This window comes from Sapajus apella, unplaced genomic scaffold (assembly GCF_009761245.1).
Source record: "Sapajus apella isolate SASKATOON/1434 unplaced genomic scaffold, GSC_monkey_1.0 scaffold10, whole genome shotgun sequence".
In the NCBI taxonomy this organism is placed as follows: Eukaryota; Metazoa; Chordata; class Mammalia; order Primates; family Cebidae; genus Sapajus; species Sapajus apella.
In genome coordinates, this window is record NW_022436950.1 from 10,301,107 (window position 1) to 10,316,648 (window position 15,542).

Here is a 15,542-nt window from a genome sequence, read left to right on the forward strand (position 1 = left end):
GTGGTTGCATTCCATAACACTTTATTGATGGGCACTGAAACTTGAATCTTATCAAACATTTACATGATTGTTTGGAATGTTAATCTTCTTTCGATTTTTCAGCCTTTAAAAAAGATAAAAATCATTCTTGCCTCATAGGCTGTACAGACACAGGTTGCGGGTCAGATTCGGCCTTTGGGTCAGAATTTGCCAGCCCCTGACTACAGAAATGCCTGGAACAGAGAAGGTGCTTGGATGATGAAGATCACATTTTTATTTTGTATTTTTTTGGGATGGAGTTTCGCTTTTGTTGCCCAGGCTGGAGTGCAGGGGTGCGATCTCGGCTCACTACAGCCTCCACCTCCTAGGTTCAAGTGATTCTCCTGCCTCAGCCTCCCAAGTTGTTGGGATTACAGGAGCTCACCACGATGCCCGGTGAATTTTTGTACTCTTAGTAGAGACGGGTTTCACCATGCTGGTCAGGCTGGTCTTGAACTCCTGACCTCAGATGATCCACCTGCGTCAGCCTCCCAAAATGCTGGGATTATAGGCGTGAGTCCCTGTGCTTGGCCAAGATCACATTTTTAATTAAAATCTTTATTCTGAACTATTTTAAACCCACAGAGAAGCATGGAGAATGTTACAATTAGCGTCTGCCAGTGAGATTCAACAAACATCATTCTGCCATATTGGTTTCCAATTATTAAAAAAAAAAAAAAAAACCAGGCAAAAAGAGTTAAAGCCCACCACCTCCACTGCCCCTACTCCTCCCTAACCCATTTCCCTCGCTCTCTACCCAGAAGCAATGATTGTTCCGAATTGGGTTGTAAGCTTTCTGTCTTTTAAAATATTTTTACAACATAGGCATAAAACTTACATAGACATGTGATACTGCAGAATCCTTTCACAACTTGCTTTTTTTCCACTGACATCTGTGTTTTTGTGATTTGTCTGTGGCTTTCAGATATAGCTCTAGTTCATTCATTTAAATTTTCCTGCGGTTTAATTTATTCGCATTTTATTTTATGAGTCTCATTCAAGAGATTCTTTCCTATCCTGATGTCATAAAATTATTGTCCTATATTTTCATCTAAAGCAGGAATCAACAAAGAGCCAGAGAGTGAACAGATTAGGCGTTGTGGGCCACATGTCTGTTGCAACTGCTCAACTGTGGGAAAGCAGCTCTGGACAGTGGATACACTGATGGGTGTGACTGTGCTCCAGTGAAATTTGGTTTATTAATATCGGGTGATGGCTACTGATGGGTGTGACTGTGTTCCAGAGAAACTTGGTTTATTAATATCGGGTCATGGCCCACATTTGGTCTGTGAGCTGTAATTTGTCAACCCCTGATTTAAAAGTTTTGAGATTGTATTTTTAACATGTTCACACAAAATCCCTCTGGAATTCATTGTGTGTTTGGGTGTATGGTATAGGTTATTTATGTTAGCCCCGGGATCAGCAATTAGCAATTATTCAAGTATCACTTACTAAAAAGTTGATCCTTCCTATACTACTTTTTTTTTTTTTAAGACGGTGTCTCATTCTGTTGCCCAGGCTGGAGTGCAGTGGTGCGATCTCGGCTCACAGATCACTGCAACCTCTGCCTCCTGGGCACAAGCGATCCTTTCGCCTTAGCCTCCTGAGTAGCTGGGATTACAGGCATGCGCCACGACGCCTGGCTAACTTTTATATTTTTAGTAGACAGGATTTCACCATCTTGGCCAGGCTGGTCTTGAATTCCTGACCTCATGATCCACCCACCTTCGCCTCCCAAAGTGCTGGGATTACAGGCATGAGCCACCGCGCCCAGCCTGTATTCACTAAGTTTTACAGGCACTCTGTGATGTGTCTGCCTCAGTCTCCCTGACCCTTTTTTTTTTTTTTTTTTTTGAGACAGAGTCTCACTCTGTCGCCCAGGCCAGAGTGGAGGGGTGTGATCTCGGCTCATTGCAACCTCTGCCTCCTAGGTTCAAGCAATTCTTCTGCCTCAGCCTCCCGAGTAGCTGGGATTATATACGTGCACCACCATGTCCAGCTAATTTTGTATTTTCAGTAGAGACCGGGTTTCACAATGTTGGCCAGGCTGGTCTTGAACTCCTGGGCCCACGTGATTCACCTGCCTCAGCCTCGCAAAATGCTGGGATTACAGGCGTGAGCCACCACTCCCATCCTTCCTACGCTAATTTGCCTTCCCTGTTATATTGTAAGTTTCTTTACATGGCAAATCTCTGTGCTCTCTCTTCTGAAACATTGTTCAATGTAGTTATAGATTTATAATAAATTTTTATATCCGGTGGGGAAATATGTGTTTATTCTTCTTCAAATTATCTTGGAAATGTTTTGTCCTTGCATCTCTCATTTGTGTTTTGGATCAATTTTCTAAGTTAGACAACAAAAAGGGAGCATGGGATTTTGATTGGAATTGTATTGTTCTACCTGGATTAGTATTCTCATTATGTTGCTAGCTGAGGGACCATGGACAAGTTATTCAGTCTCTGAGCCTCAGAGATAATATGCAGATAACAGTACCTGCCTCACAGGGTGATGGTGAAGATTAAGTGGATTAATATAGGGAGCACGATGAGAACCATGCCAGATATAGCATAAGCACTCAGAAATCTTAGCTATTAATATCTTTAGTAGAAGTCTTCTTATCAAAGGTATCAGGACAGTTAATCAGGTCAGTTAATTAAAAAAGTTTTGGGAAATTATAAAAACGTTTTAGATCTACTTTAAACATCTTTTTTAAAATCTTAAAATGCACAAATATATATTCATGCAGGAGTGGGAAAGGTTTTGTTGACCCTTTATCCACAGTTCCAAGTGCTGATGGTGGCCTATTTCCTGGTATAGTTTGTAATTTTTTTTACCCTGTGCTTATTATGATAAGGGTCTGTGTGTGCACATGCATGTGTGTGAGTCACAGGTGTCCTGTATTGTGAAAAGTGTCACTCCACTACCATACCATAAACATGTTTTTTTTTTGTTCTTTTTTTCTTTTCCAGTTAGAGTTTTGCTCTTGTCACCCAGAATGGAGTGCAATGGTGCAATCTCGGCTCACTGCAACCTTCGCCTCCTGGGTTCCAGTGATCCTCCTGCCTCAGCTTCCCTGAGTAGCTGGGATTGCAGGTGCACACAACCATGCCCAGCTAAGTTTTGAATTTTTAGTAGAGATGGGGTTTCACCATGTTGGCCAGGCTGGTCTCGAACTCCTGACCTCTGGTGATTCGCTTGCCTTGACCTCCCAAAGTTCTGGAATTACAGGCGTGAGCCCAGCCCTAAACACATTCTTCATGTTAATTTTCGGTTTAGGATGTCTGCATGAAGGAGATGTTGTTAAGCACGGGATATTCATGTGGGAGTTTTTAATTATTCATGGGAAATCTTTTTTTTTTTTTTTTTTAATCCAAAGACTGTAGAGATGTCAGTTTTTCTGCTGTTACTCCAGGCCTGCTGGTAGATTTATCTAGTGTCCCTTCTGCCCTCTCTAATCAGACAGGAGGCTCTAAGAGGCTTCATGTGTGGGCTCAGTGATGGTTACCTCTCTTTTCCTGTGCTCAAGGCCCCATTTCCCATCCCCATTTGAGTGTGTGTGTGTGTGTGTGTGTGTGTGTGTGTGTGTGTGTGTGAGCTTCCTGTAAAAACCAGAAAGCCTGGTAGACAGATTCTAAAAGAGCTGGAACACTACCAATGTGATTTTTAAAACCCCAGTTCCCAGAACCGTAGATCTTATTTGCAGCTCTGTAACCTGTGTGGTCAATACGGTGTAATCATGTGCTAAGTTCTCTGGTTGTGAATTTTCGTTATCATTCCTGAAACTTGAGGATTCCCTTTTTCTTTTTTTTTTTTATTGTACTATATGTTCTGCGGTGCATGTGCAGATCTTACAGGATTGTTGCATAGGTACATACATGGCAAGGTGGTTTGCTGCCTCCATCCCCCCCATCACCTATATCTGGCATTTCTCCCCATGTTATCCCTCCCCACCCTCCCCACTCCCTGCTGTCCCTCCCTTAGTCCCCCCTCCAACAGACCCCAGTGTGTGATGCTCCCCTCCCTGTGCTCACGTGTTCTCATTGTTCAATACCCGCCTATGAGTGAGAACATGTGGTATTTGGTTTTCTGTTCTTGTGCCAGTTTGCTGAGAATGATGGTTTCCAGATTCATCCATGTCCTTACAAAGAACATGAACCCAGAGGATTCCCCTTTTCTTTCAACCCTTTTAAAAGCTTACCTCTGATTGAAAGCATTTTTAATTTTATCTAATATTTTTTCACTGGAGAAGGGCCTGGCCATCAGTTCAATCTGTTATAATTAAAATCCTGAATAGTGAAATTTTCCGTCTAATTTTTTATTGTATGGATGCCTATGGCATTTGCATATGCAAGGTAAGTCGTGACTGTAATCTTTTTTTTGAGACATGGTCTTGCTCCGTCACTCAGGCTGAAGGGCAGTGGTGCGATCTCAGCTCACTGCAAACTCCACCTCCTGGGTTAAGCAATCCTCCCTCGTCAGACCCTCAGGTAGCTGGGACTACAGGTGTCTGCCACCATGCCCAGCTAGTTTTTGCATTTTTTTGGGTAGAGATGGAGTTTTGCCATGTTTCCCAGGCTGGCATGGTGTCTATAAGCTTTATACACTAACAATTCACATAGTTCAACATGACAAGCATTATTAAATGGGATTGGTTTCATCAACATTCTAAAACAGTTCAGAGGATGCTCTGTGCTCAAAAGTTGTTTGTTTGAAAGCCATTAATTCTGTATGGTTATACTTTTCTGACAGTTTTCCCAGTGGGTTCTTCTAGCCTTCTAATTGTATGCCTTAATTGGATATGCTAAATATTTGCATTTTAAAAGAGATAATTTGAATGATCAGTATTGTAGAGTGTCTTCAGAGCTATAGTACCTTTGTCATACTGCTTCATTAGACACAATTATACAGGTGTCAGGTCTCTACCAATTTCAGGTTTAGCTTGTCACGGTGGAGGTAAGCTTTCTGTGTCTTGAAAGACAATGCACGGAAGTGCAGATGGAACTCTCTTTCTTCTGCTTCCCGGTATAGCTGTCCCGTGTCCACAGAGCTGCAGAATTAAAGGTGGTGGTGGGTTTCTGCCCTCATCTTTTTGCTTCCTGTCTGAACTCCTAAGCTGCAGAGACTCCCGTCTCTGTTATGACCATCCTTGTTTCTCTGCTTCACAGTCCGTGACTGTTTCTCATTGGTAGGGCTTTTACAGTTTACCTCTTCTACTTTTAGTCCTGTTTTTTTTGTTCCTTTATTATTTTTGCTTTTGTTTCTTCTGCCTTTCATAACTACAAAGGTCCTCTCAGCTTCCTCATGGGGCAAAAAAACGACAAAAACCCTGGCCTTTGAGCAGATTTGCTAGCCAATCAAAGATCTTCTTTTAAATCTTGCAATTAGACAATCTGAACACACATGCAATTTAGTGGTCTTTGGGTCTTGTTGATTTTAAAACAATTGGTACTGGAGATCCAGGGCCACCTGCTCTTTTGGTGGCTTGAATTTTTATTGATTTTCCTTTTTAGTTTTTTCTTAGAGTAGCTGCTTATATGAAGCCTGCTGTATATAGAAGGCTTATCTCCAGATAAATGAGGTTGGATACCCAAAGTCTTTAGATTTATCTGCAGAGCCACTGATTTTTGTCCTATTCCCGGGAGCCAATGGGTATTAAAATTAGAGCAGCTGTTTCCACCTAAGGTTAGAAAAACTGAAAATAGAGCAGAGGGAATTTTGTGTGCCTGTAGAGAGAAAAACACACATCAAAGTGGTCAACGGGCCAAGCAGGTACAAACACTTGGCACTAGACAGCTCAACCCAAAGCCTCCCCCACCTTTCCTTAACAAAGGTCACCCTGATTTTTCTGCCCTTGCAGCTTGCTTCACAGGCACCCATAGATTTCTCTATCCAACTTTTCTTAAGGATCCCAGGCCACTGAGCCTAGCAGATATAGAAGAACGCTCTTCCTGGTAGGAAATGCTCTGAATAAAGAATGATCTAGAAAGCAATGTGGTCTCTTCTTTGTTTCAGAGAAGAAATATTTTTTGAGAACCTACTATTTGTCTGGTTTTCCAGCTCCCTGCTACTCCACATTGGTGTCATTTGTTCTTTATTTTAAAAAATAAGAAACATTTATTTCTTCTTTAAAAACATAGAGCATGTCATTTGTCCTATTTAAAAAAATAAATGAAAACGTTTAAAATGTTTGGGGTTCCTATCTTTGGGTTCCCAACAAAAGTGAAAACCTCTTTTCAAAGTGCGACTTTAACTTGAGTTTCCACCCCTGGTTGACATGTTTCACTGGCTTTCTGGGTCTTCAAGGGGGAAGGGCAAATTCATTAGGCGGACACAGTGCCTGCTGGATTTTGGCATCTGCTGGCTCTCCCAGTCCCTGTGGCTTCATGTGGCCACTGTGCTGGGGCGAGTCACTCTGGAATCTGTGCGCCACTCTTGCCTGGGAGGGAAGTCCCAGAAGGAACCTTACGGTTACTTTTTGGTGGAGGCAAGTTGGTTTCATCATCTTTGTTAAATATAACAACCAAGGAACAAAGAGTACATCAGATAATGTATACATGATAGATGTTTTAAAACCAGTTTTCAAAAATTGCAAAGTACAAAATCTATACAGAAAAGTACTCAAAACAAATATGTACAGCTCAATTTATTTTAAAATGAACACCTGTGCAGCCATCACCCAGATCAAGGGTGACAATGTTGCCTTCCAGCCACTTCCTGGTCCCTAACTCTCCTGACCTCCCAAAGTTAGCCACTCTTCTGACTTCTAGCATGGGTCACTTTTGCTGCTTTCAATCCTTACACAAGCAGAAAAAAACATTGCGTTTGGGGAATCTGTTCTACTTGTTGTATAAGGCTATAGTTCTTTCTTCTCCATGGCTGTATAGTATTTTCTTTTAATCAGTATCCTATGACTGTTGTCATCCAGCTCATTAATATCTTATAGCTAACGGTCATTGTGTTCTGTTTATTAAATATTTGTTAAATATAATGTTATATAGATATTCTCTTCTGTTATCTTTTCGAAGCTTAACTTTTTACCTTTCAATTGGATCTACAATCCAATTGGAGCTTATTTTTGTATATGGTGTGAGAGAGGGAACAAGCTTCATTTTTTTTTTTCTCATTGGATATCAGTTTATTGAAAAGACCATACTTATCTCATGACTCTATTCTAGAAGCCAGCTGTCCGTGTGTGACCCTTTCAGTTTCTTGTCTCCCTGTTCCATTGGTCTATTTGTTCATCTTTCTGCCAATACCATGCTATTTTAATTACTATGCCTTTAAAATTCCTGCTTTCTAATAGAGCAAGCCCTCCCACATTGTTCTTATTCAAGAGTCTGTGTTGTTGGGGGCCATTTTACATAACTGCTGTGATTTCTGTTTCAGCAGCTTTGAATCTTGTAGGTTAAGAAAAATTTGGATCTTTGTAATATTGAGTTTTCTAATTCATGACTAGAATATTTCCCTTTTACAATTCTGTTTGTTGAGACCATACACTTTTAAAAATTGATTTATTACTAGGAATTTAATTTTTTTTCATTGTAAGCAGCACCTTTGAAAAAATTATCTTTGGTTTGTGGCTGATCGGAGATGCAAAATAATATTATTTTTTTGGATATTTTGACCTTGCATGCAGCAAAGTTGATGAAGTTCCATATTTTAATAATTTATCTGTATGAATAATCATGTAGTCTGTAAACGGACAGCTTATTTTCTTATTGGATCCTTATGCTTTCTTTTTGTTTTTGCCTCATTGCACTGTGTAGGACCTTTAGTGCGGTGTACAATGGAAGTGGTATTAGCAAATGTCCTCGCTTTCTTCTCAATTTCAGAGAGAAACGGTTCTACCTTTCACTAATAAGTATTATTCTTGTTGAAGGTTTTTTGTAGATACTCTTTATCAGATAAAAGAAGTTTCCTTCTATTCCTAGTTTGCTAAAAGTCTTCATTCTATCTAGATGTTAAATTTAGTAAAGTGTTTATTCTGCGTTGGTTGAGATGATCATATGATCTTCACAGGAAGTTTAATTCCCAGTTTGCCTGCAGGCTTCTTTTCCTGAGTAGGGAAAGAGGTAGAAGTTGATATATTTCCTGTATTGATGGCACTGTTGTTTTGTAAGAAAGAGTTTGATAGGATGTATGAGTGTCTCTGATGAGAGGCGAAACAAAAATATGTGCACTGGAATTGCTCTGCAAGTTTTTGATTCAAGAAACTGGTCTTTGAATGACTAAAAGCAAAAAGAAAAAAAAAACCAAACATTTCATTTGAGGCTGGTGTGCCTGTGTCAGTAAGTGCAGATGAATGCTATCTCTTAGGACTTCGTTAAATATGGAAACCAAGGGGCAAAGGGCAGGTCAGGTTTTTGAAGAACAATTCATTTAATTCTTGACATATCTGCAGCTGAGCAGGGCTTAGAGATTCATCACTATGACTTATCACTATGTGTTAATCAGACTAAAGCAAAAGTACTGAGATTTCAAGGTAATTTCCAAATGCAGCATGTTTTAAAGAGACAGCATGAAAAAGTAGGGAAACAATATGTAAGAGTTGATTTTTAATGGATTCATTTTATAGTCACATGTTTGAATTCTGTTTGCAATTTCCTTTTAGACTACTTACAAATGTGACTCAACTCACACACAAAAATCGGGACAAGCTGGTTTCAAGAAAGCTGACTCAGAATTGAGGTGAATAATGGACTGCCCAAGTTAGTCTTGAAATAATTTTTTGAATTGATGTAGAGTTTCTAATACAGAAGTAAAGACATATCAAAACATGGAATGTGTTTCACTAAGACACATAGTTCTTGATTCAGTAAGGCGAATGAGCATTTTTATTATTTGGATTTGGAAAAAAATTCTTGGGATGCATTTCTTGGCTGAGTCTACTACTGGCATAAGCACTATAGTGATTTTTTTTTCGTATCTTTATTCCTAGTGAGTAAGCAGTTGGTGTTGGAAGGTAGTTGAAATCCTTATTGAAGAAGGTGGGAAAAATTTCTTTTTGAGACAAAAATACTGTGACAGTTGGACCCCAACATTGTTCATTTGCGTTTCAGAAGGAAGATGACATTTACAACCCTTGCAATTTCTATTTTCAACATAGAAACACAATATTAAGAACTTAAAGGCCTTTAGAACTCTCTAGTCCCATCCCTTCCTTTTATAGTTGAGGATGCTGAGCCCCAGAAGGCTTTCTTGCCTTGTCCAAAATCACCTGCAAATGAGTCTGGAACCCCCGTCTTCTCTGCCACACCATGGTGCCTCCAGGTGGCAATTGTTCATTCTTGTTTCTCTAGTAACCCTGAGCTCTAAATTCTGGAGTCATCTTTGTTGTAGTCCCCCTCTCCAGTTGGCAGACACAAATGCTCTCCAGCTATTTCAGTATCCCCTTAGTCTACGTGATCTTGCCCTGTCCACCATCTTCCGTGGGTCCACCTAGTTCTATAATTAGCCTTGGCATGGGCCGCTCATCATTCATCTCTATCAAGTTCAGCTGATGGATGGAAAGGCAGAGGGAGAATTTCCATATTTCTTCCAGTGAAGGAAAGGTGGGGGTGTGAACTTCATTGCGGTCTTGCTTCTAGGCAGACTGTCTAGATGAGCATTCTTTTCATAGGGCCAACATTTATTCTGCAACCTTCCTGCACATAATTATGATTAAAAGAATATCTGTTCCTTTAAGTTGTTTTGCAAAAGGTCCTTCTGTTAATTAATCACTTGGTACACACCAAGAGTTGCGTGGGGGGAGAAAATAGATGTTATTGCTATCAAACTTGTATGGCCTTGTTCAAGATAGCTTTCTTTTTTGAAGTCTTTCCAGGTGACCCCACCTACCTATTTTCTTTCTTTTGTGAACCCCAAAGTATGTACTGTCTAGATCAGATATTGGAAAACTAAAGGACCAGATAACAAATACCATGTAAACTTTGTGGGCCAGGTGGCCTCAGCTGTCAGTACTCAACTGCTGGTGTAGTGCAAAAGCAGTCAATACACAAACAGGTGGCTGTGGTTGTATTCCAATAAAGCTTTATTTACAAACACAAACTGGATTTGGCCTGTGGTTGTCATTTGCCAACCTCTAGTTTATACTAACAATTTCTAAATTTTGGTTTTGGGACCAGGTTCATCAGAATTCATCTGGCAAATGTTGAAAGATACAGGTTTCTAGGTTTCTCCTTTAGAGTTTCTGATTAACGGCCTGGAGCTGGGGAATCTGTGTTTAAAAAGTTTCTTGATTAATTCTGTTGCTCAGACAAGTCACTGAAACAATGTCCCATTCTAGTTACCTGCTTCCCTCTTCCTTCTTTCCTTTTCTATTTTCCTCCCTCCCTCCCTCCCTTAAATATATTTACAAATAAATACATAATATTTTATTGTGTTTAAGATAATATAAAATGGCATGATTCTATAGATTGCTTCTTTTGTAGATTGCTCCTTTTGTAGATTGCTTTTTATTTCTTTGCCCTTTTTATTGAGGCATTTATCTTATGTTGATCCTGAAAATTTTTTCTATAATAAGGGATTTAGTCCTTTGTAGCGTGTTGTACAGTTCTTCCTTCATGATAGTGTTGCCTTTTAAATTTACGCAGTTGTATGGATTAAAAATAATTTTGATGGAGTGAAATGCACTGTTCCTTTAAGGCAGTGGTCTCAATCAGAGATGACCTTTCCCCAGGGGATGCTAGCAATGTTTTTGGTTGGCCTAACTTGGAAGGAGATATTCCATTGGCATCTAGTAAGTAAGGATGCAGCACATTGCTAAACATCCTACAACATGCAGGGCAGCCCCCCATGACAAAAAATTATCCAGTTCCAAGTGTCAAAAGCACCACGGTTGAGAAACCCTGCTTTAAGGCTATCGTTTTTGTTCTTTGCTTAATAACACGCTCCCTCTTCCTATAATACTAATATCTCTATGAAAATCTGTATTAAAACTTTTAAAATTGATTCTGCCACTCAGACAAATTACTAACATAATAGTCTATTTTACTTCCTTGTTAACACCATACGCAAACTCCTTGTTCTTTCCCTTCCTTGCCTTTATCTTCTTCCCCACTCCCCTCTAAGTATCACGAGCCCCCCCTGTGTCCCCTCTGTGGCCAGCATGGTGCTAGGTCATAAAATGTCCCCGGCCCCCTGCCCAGTATTTGTAAGCTGTCCTCTGGGGCTTTGTCACATTTGGTTTCTTCAAGCACCTTCCTGTTCCCCAGGATGCCTTTGCCCACTTAGCGTGGGTATAAGTGAGGGAGGGGCTGATCTCTGGTCAGCTCGGTTCTTCTCTGGACCCTCTGAAAACTGCCAATGCAAGGTTAGTGGCCGTCAATAATATCCTAAGTCTTCCAGCTGGAGGAGGCTGTGCAAGGTGCGAACCCAACTCTTCCCTTAATGCATGAGGGGTGTGTGTCCAGAACAGGTGAGCAACTTGTCCCACCCATCTGTGCAGAACAGGGCCAACACCTGGGCGTGGTTTGCTCAGCTGTCTCTATTTCCCATTGGAAAACTCCCAGACACCTCTTCTTGCTGGAAGCATCCAGAATTGCTGTCTTGGTTTTGCCAAACCTGCCACTGTCATTGTAAAAGAGACGTCCTGAGACCTGCTCATAATCTCATTTCCTGTTTGCAATGATCAAATCCATCCTCTCCCTCAGCATTAAAGAAATATAAGGTAGTTTCATATAAAGGTGTTGGGGTGGATAACCTCATTCAAACAAAGTATCCTAACAGCTGACATGCATAGCAGCGGGGCATGGAATTGACAAGCTAACTGCTCAGGGCAAGTCCAAGTTAACGTCTCTGATTCTTCTATTGGATTGTGAGCCTTTTGAGGGCCAGGTAGGGTTTTATTCATCTTCCTGACCCCTCTTCGAGGCATCCTGCCTGGCACATCATAGGTGCTTGATAAATGTCACATGAATTGCTGATTGGCCATAATGAGTTTTCTGTAAAAGTACAGAAGAGGCAGGACTGAAGCCCATCCATTCTCTAGACTAGTATGGAAGGGAAGATAGTTACCTGTGCATCTCCCCAGGCCCCACCATCATCCAGGTAATGGTGATGCAGGTGTCCACACTTCAACCCTATTAGCTTTGACTTACTATATCTGATGACTCTATCAATAGGCCTCTTTCATGCCTTTTAAAGTTGACATTTCATCCTTCTGTTTGTACGCTGCAGAGGACGTGGGAATTGCCAGAAACATGGGTAGCAGAGAGTTTAAGGAAGTAAAACAGGCCATGGTTAAAGTGTCACTCTGCTACTGCCTTTGAATCACAAGTCCCAGGAGAGGCTGGCACCTTTGCTCAGGTCTGGCCTCCCATTTTACTCAGTCCATCCCACCATAACTGTTCTTGGTTAGGGTAGACGTTATTTGACATGGGTGAAAAGTCTAAAATCAAAGGTGGAAAATAGTTTCAGGTTAGTTCTATGATGTGAAAAAATGCAGCCTGAGCAGATGAATTGATCTGATGCAGCAAGCATACAGCATTTAATAAATGGGCCTGTTGGTTAACTGTAAGCAGAAGACCATTAACCCATGGGCTTTCTCTTTCCTCTCTATTATAGCTGGTATTACAAAGCCTTAATCATTTTTCCCCATCATTACAGTCTAGAAATTATAGCTCTGAAAATATCATGTATTCAATTTTATGCATTCCCAAAGTTAGGTCTATTAATTCTGATATTTTGCCTCATTATGCATTTTGGCAGTTTGGTTATTACCTGCTTGTAGTTCAGATTTAATGGGACGGAAGTGCAGAAGTGACCTCTGCAACAAGACCTTTTCCTTAATGAGATAAAATGCAAATACGAACTTAAAAAATGTCTTGACTGTGTACTGAGACATAGGACTTAACGATAAATATTTATGATTTGCTTTAAAAGTGAATGATTGCATCTTATCTTATATATACTCTTATGAATTGAAACAGATAGCTTTCCAAAAACATAAAACTAGTCTGAAGTGTTAGAGAAAATAGTGGCAGAAAGCCGCCTTTGTTAATGAAACAACTAAAGTACATGCCAAGGAAGTGGCATTAGGATAAATTATTTTTAAAAAGGGTCCAATGACCCTGCAATGCATTTAATTCTCTGCCTTGTACCCCTGTGTGTGTGCATGTATGTGCATGTGCATGTGTGTGCATGCATGTGCACATGCACACTTGTGTGTGCCCATTCGTGTGTGCGTGTATGTGTGCATGTGTGCATGTGTGCCTGTGTGTGCTCCATGCGCATGTGCATCCGTGTGCATACACGTGCATATGCATGTGTGTACATGCACATGTCCATGCGTGTATGTGTGTATGCAGATGTGTGTGTGCGCACGTGTGTCTGCTTGTGTCTGCATGTGCATTTGCGTGCACGTGCATGTGTGTGTGTGCATGTGCACTCCATCACTTTATCCAGTGTTTTGAATCCCTTTAGAAATTTATACAAATGACTGTTTGTTAGCTTTTGTCCTCCCTTCTTCACTAAGCATGTTTCTCCTGGTCTTCCATGTCAATCATTCTTTCTTTCATCCCATAGGTTGTCTGTGCATTCCTCTCATCTGTGAAGTTCAGACAAAGCACTTAGGGTGTTATTGATTCTCATCATGTTTTCTTTCTGGCTCTTTATCCCCTTACCTGGCGGGACTGACTCCTAGATGTAACAAACTGAGCATTGCCATGGGACCTGCCATTTGCCAACCAGCTCCATCTACCAGCACCTCTGACCCTGCCCATTGGGGTGAATGGCTTCATGAAATGGCTCACAGAGATGGTCCCTGAGGACCAGAGAAAGGTGGCTTGGCTCACTGTGTTGAAAGCCACTTGTGAAGTGGGTCTTCAGTCTTCCTGCCCTCATCAAGGCTGAGGCTGCAGGCTGTGCTGGCTCTGTCTTACCTCTCAGATAGACAAAGCTTTTACTACTTTTAAAGCAGATTTAAAGTTATTTAATCACTTTACAACACCACAGTGGGACACATAATTCTCCCCCATGGCTTATGTTCTCAAGACCTGAGACTGGGCCTTGGAGAATCCTGATTGCATTTCACAAAGCAGTGTACTTCACAGGCTCTGGCAGCTGCTTGTGTATAACATCATTCACATTCATTCACTCACTCATTCACTCACTCATTGATTCATGTGTGTGTGCATTCATTCATTCAGTAAATGTTTATCCAGCAGCACCCATGTGCTGGGCAATGTTCTGGGGCTGTGGATACACAAATAAATTAAACTGAAAAAAGATATCTGACCTCAAAAAGCCTGCATTCTAGTGGGGGAAGAAAAATAATGAATATATTAAATAATTTAAAATTTATGTGAGAAGATGATGGGTATTTTAGAAAGAAATTAAGCAAGGAAAGAAGAGTCAAACCTCAGCATCACACAATATACCCAGGTAACAAACCTTCACATGTTCCCCCCAAATTTAAAATAAACATTGAAAAAATAAAAAAAAAAGAGGAGTTGACATAGCCAGAGGGTGGAGACTTTGCTCTGTTAAACAGGGTCCTTGTCAGAAGATGGCATTGGAACAAAGACTCAAAGGTGGCTTGGGAGCAGCCTTGAGATGCAAGGGCATTCTAGGCAGAGGGAACAGCTGATGCAAAGGCCCTGGGGCAGGAGAGTATCTGGAGCATTGGAGGAGCAGTGAGCAAGCCAGTGTGTGTGGAGCCAGAGGGGGAGGTCAGGGGCAGGAGGTGAGGTCAGAGAGACTGAGGCAGACACATCACAGAATACAGTTGGGCGCAGTGGCTCACGTCTGTAATCCCAGTACTTTGGGAGGCCAAGGTAGGGATATCACCTGAGGTCAGGAGTTTGTGACCAGCCTGGCCAACATGGTGAAACCCCGTCTCTATTAAAAATACAAAAATTAGCCAGGTCTGGTTGTGGGTGCCTGTAATCCCAGCTACTTGGGAGGCTGAGGCACAAAAATTGCTTGAACCCAGGAGGCAGAGGCTGTAATCAGCCAAGATCACACCACTGCACTCTAGCCCGGGCAACAAAACTGAAAAAAAAAAAAAAAAAAAAAAAAAAAAGTTAGTGAATGCTTTGACTTTTATTCTGGGTAAAAGTCATTTGTGTAACATTGCTAAGCTTCCATTGTAAAATTAGAATAGCTATACAACTGTACTTACCATAGAGGGTAGTTGTAAGGATGCCCTAATGTAAGAAATGTAAAATGCCTAACGGAACGGCAGACGCACAGATGAGTATTGTGAACGGCAGGTAGGAGTAGGTGCTTTTAGTGCTTGTACTAGCTTACTAGATATAAACTCTCTAGGGACAGATTTAGTTTCTTTTTTTTTATTTATTTAGTAGCAATTTATACGCAGATCTGGCACAGTTCCGGTTATAGTAAGCCCTCAGTCAGTGTTTATTGAGTATCACCATGATCATACATTTTTCTAAAAAAAAAAAATTCAAGGCAACCTTAACTGATCTACATTTAATACCTACTTATTTTCCATTGCTTACAAAAATATAACCCTTGCCTTCTGGCTTCTCTATGGGATTTTTTTTGTTGTTGTTGGCATGATA

At 40.9% G+C, this 15,542-nt stretch overlaps 1 protein-coding gene and 1 non-coding gene across 2 annotated transcripts in view; one reads left to right on the forward strand and one right to left on the reverse strand.

Annotated features, from left to right (window-relative positions):
- Positions 1–15,542, forward strand: part of DNER (delta/notch like EGF repeat containing) — a 369,484-nt gene that overhangs the window by 109,586 nt on the left and 244,356 nt on the right. The gene's annotated exons all lie outside the window — the stretch shown is intronic.
- LOC116552049 lies at positions 3,609–3,669 on the reverse strand. The gene has a single exon (XR_004269174.1). It is a non-coding gene; the product is annotated as a U7 small nuclear RNA (small nuclear RNA).